Source organism: Dasypus novemcinctus, chromosome 19 (assembly GCF_030445035.2).
Source record: "Dasypus novemcinctus isolate mDasNov1 chromosome 19, mDasNov1.1.hap2, whole genome shotgun sequence".
In the NCBI taxonomy this organism is placed as follows: Eukaryota; Metazoa; Chordata; class Mammalia; order Cingulata; family Dasypodidae; genus Dasypus; species Dasypus novemcinctus.
The window spans coordinates 27,376,985-27,381,157 of record NC_080691.1 but is presented as its reverse complement, the minus strand read 5'-3'; the positions used below and the strand labels follow the sequence as shown (position 1 = coordinate 27,381,157).

Here is a 4,173-nt window from a genome sequence, read left to right as displayed (position 1 = left end):
TAAAATGTATCACGAAAAGTGGAAGGTGTTTTGGTGGGTGATATATGGGAACCCTGTATGATGTTATGCATGTTTGTTTTGTAAATTCACAATTTTTACTGTACACTTACTTTTTATGAATGTTCATCTATGAATGATATACCTCAACAAATTGTTTTTGAAAGGAAAAAAAATCAGAGTAAGCTCATTTATGTTTTAAAAAACCCATATGTTTATGTATCTTATAGAATGCATTGTACATAAAAGTATATATTGAAGTATAAACAACAACAATTAACTGATTTTCTTTGGGGAAGAGTAGAGAATTTAGGAAGTTGTTATAGAAATTTCACTTCCCATATGTGGACTGAATTGTTTTACATAATATTTTTTATTAGAGAAGGTGCGAGTTTATAAAACAATCATTCATAATGGGCAGAATTCCCATACGTCTCCCCTCCACCAACACCTTACACTTCTGTAGAAAATTTGTTACAAATTATGACAGAACATCATCAGACTATTACCACCAACTATGGCCCATAGCTTAACATTTGGTATATTTTTGCCATACACCCCTATTATTAACACCATGTATTAGTATTGTACATATGGCATTGTTCATGAGAGAACACTCGTATTTATACTGTTAAGCACAGTCCACTTCCACCACATGGTTCACTGTGTTAGACAGTCCCATGCCTTGTACATTCTATCCAAAGTGTACTTTCAGTGGCTTTCACATTCATCACAGAGTTGTACAGTCATCGCCTCTGTAAATTTTTTAATGTTTTCCTTAGTCCAAAAGAAAAAATCTCATACCCCTTATTATTGACCCTTGGCATTGATATAGTACCTTTGCTGACAAAAATACGGAATACTTCACTAATTTGTGTATCATCCTTGCTCAGGAACTATGCTAATAATCGTCTCTGTATTGTTCCAATTTTAGTATATGTACTGCTGAAGTGAGCAATACGTTACATTTTTACAAATACTTTTTTTAAAAAGCTATTAACATATTTTTATTTACTTATTTATTTTTTACATGTTCTTAATCTTATTTTTTAAGATTTATTTCTCTCCCTTTCCCTGCCGCCCCCCCCCCCCAGTTGTCTGCTTCCTGGGTCCGCTTGTATTCTTGTCAGCAGCATGGGGAATCTGTGTCTCTTTTTGTTGCGTCATCTTGCTGCATTAGCTCTACGTGTGTGCGGCACCACTCCTGGGCAGGTTGCATTTTTTTTGGCGTTGGTGGCTCTCCTTACAGGGCGTGCTCCTTGCGCGTGCGGCTCACCAACGTGGGGAACACCCCTGCATGGCACGGCACTCCTTGCGCACATCAACACTGCACATGGGCCAGCTCATCATAAGGTCCAGGAGTCCCTGGGTTTGAACCCTGGACCTCCTATATGGTAGGCGGACACTCTATCAGTTGAGCCAAATCCACTTCCCATACGCATTTTTAATTAGCTAGCAAAAAATTTTAAAAAACTAGGAAGCAAAAGCAAGCCAAATATTCAGTCTGGTGATGTCGATTATTTGATATGTATAATCAAATAATCAGAAGAATTATAAGGAGGGTCCCCATATGCTGGACATCCCAAATGGCACAACATTTATTTGGCTCTTTCTCCTTGCCGGGTTCCGTGCTCGGCATCTTCTATGCCTCATCTCATATAATCATGTCAACAATGCCCGGAGTTATCATTCCCATTTTACAATTGAAGGAGATGAGGTTCAGAGAGACAACATGCCCTGGTATCTCAGCTTAGCAGCAGTGGGTTAGAGACACAAACCCCGGTGTGCTGGAGGCCAGAACCCAGCGTCTTAATCCGTAGTCAATTCTGGAAGACTGGCACGCAGGCTGAGAAACAGCATGTGAAGTTCAGGAGAAGTCATCAAGGAGGTAAGTGCTCCGGGTCAGCACTGCCAAGCCTGAAGTCACATGAACATGGTGACGATGCCCAGTTAAGGTGCCTCCCAGGGACAGGCTGTGCCCTGGGGCAGAGAAGAGAAGCAGCTCCCAGGGAGACCAGTTGTCTCCTGGAAGGGGATCAACTAAGCAACATATCAAGAAGGCAGCTTTAAGCAAACAAGAGCCATCTATTGATTCTGGACCTTTGTAAGGCAGAGTTGCCAAAAGGAAACCCTTCTGGGATGTTCTCATACTCAGTGTTGCCCTCTGCTTTGCTTGGGGCCAAAACTCTTCCTTGCATTACCATTTACTGGACATCTACTGTGTCCCAGATGTGCAAGGAGGAGCCATTGCCCATGCCTTCGAGGAGGGCTCAGGCTGGAGCAGGAGGGCAGATGCGAAAAGAGATGATCACAGTTCAGAGTGGCACAAGCTGTGTGATGTTTGAAGCTGAATGGACCCCAGAAAAATCATGTTCTGAAAGCTAATCCAGATTTGGACATTTTTTCTCAGCCTCAAAACTGTAAGGTTGTAAACTAATAAACCCCTTGTGTCAGAGTAAAAGATTTTAATAGAAATTTCTGCAGGGCACTATGGGAATGGAAGAGAGGGGCACCTATCCCTGCTGTGTATCCAGAATACTTCCTTGAAGAGGTGAAAACTTGAGCGAGAAGAACCACTGGGAATGAGTCCGCAGAAGAGGGGAATAAAGGGCATCCCTGCCTGTGGGGGCAGTGACAGCGCGACAGCGTGGTGGGGGAAGGTGAGAGAACGTGGCTGGTGCAACGGCCATTGTCAGCTGTGGCGGGAGACACTCAACGCTGTCCATTCAGGGCCCAAAGCGCCACCTGGTGATTCATGTTTGAAAGTGTAATTTCTCACTTCTTCCTGGGCCCAGCTCAACCAGTTTATAATTCTAGTTTAAACTGGTAGAATTATTTTTAAAAACTCCTTAATATTGCTTTAAAAATATCGTGACTGTATGCCTTTTCCTGGGCAGAGGGGACAGAGCTTTCATCACAAGGTCCCTAACCACCTTCCCCGCCCAAGCTTAGGCGTCACTGTGTTCTCTGAAGAAATGTTACACTCCGGCAGGGGTCATTCATTTTATAATGGGTGTACAGCGATGACTTTGGGGACGTTATTTCATCTCTCTAAACTTCAGTTTCCTCATTCTTAAAATATCATTAACAATAGTATCATATTTGGGGAGCAGGTGTAGCTCAGTGGTTGAGTGTCAGCTTCCCATGTACAAGGTCCCGGATTCAATCTCCAGTACCTCCTTAAAAAAAATAGCATCTCCTTCGGAAGTTGCTAAAAGGATGGAAGGAGATATTCCATGCAAAGCCCTCCTGAGGAGCAAATGTGATACTATTATAAAGGAACTTTTGCAAACTCTTACCAGAAGCCAGCCCTCACTGGAAAGCCAGGATTCAAGCAGGAACCCTGCTTCCCCAGTGCTTTCTCTCCTGGCTTACTTAGCAAGGCTAAGTTTTCCTGGACAGGGAATGTAAAATCTTGGAGGTGAATTAATTTTAGCATACTTGTCTATGAGAAAGTTTGCAACTCGGGCAAGGGTCAGACACCAAATTGAAGCAAACGATAAGCAGGTGCTGGGACCCTAGAAGGTTGGGAATTCCTGGCTACACACTCTAAGTCGTTTGTCTGAAATCTTTGAAAAAGGAAAAATAATGGCATAAAACACTACTGTGTGGAAACAGATATGGCTTAACCAGTTGGGGGCCAGCCTACTGTATGGGAGGTCTCAGGTTTGTCCAAGTGCCTCCTCAAAGAAGACGAGCAGACACTGCCCCCGCTGCAGCAAGCCAGCAGAAGCCGCAGCCTGTGGGGAGTGAATGCGGCTCAGGCCCTTGGGCACTTGCCTCTCACGTGGGAGGTCCAGGGTTGGGTTCCAGTGCCTCCTGGAGAAGGCGAGCAAACAATGAGCAGAGATCCATCTGGGGAAGGGGGGAGTAAATAAAGGAAATAAGTAAATCTTTAAAAAAGAAACAAACAAAAAAACCACTAGCCAGTTGCCTTGGTATACAGAATCCAATGTAAGGAAGGAGAGGCTGGCTTTGTAAAATGTCACTCTGCTCACAGTAGGCCAGCAAGGGAAGCAAGACCACTTTCTTTCCAGAAGACACAAGTGGAATGATGGATAAAGCAGGCAGGAAATTAGGAACGAGATGTCCCCAAATCTCTGAGTCACTTAGTGATGTCAGCTTTCATTGAATGTCCTTCCCCAGATGCATGGATAAACACAGTGTACAATGGAT

At 43.6% G+C, this 4,173-nt stretch overlaps 1 pseudogene; it reads right to left on the bottom strand.

The window, feature by feature from the left end:
- Positions 1–845: 845 nt before the first annotated feature.
- LOC111760142 (U6 spliceosomal RNA) lies at positions 846–958 on the bottom strand (annotated as a pseudogene).
- Positions 959–4,173: the final 3,215 nt, after the last annotated feature.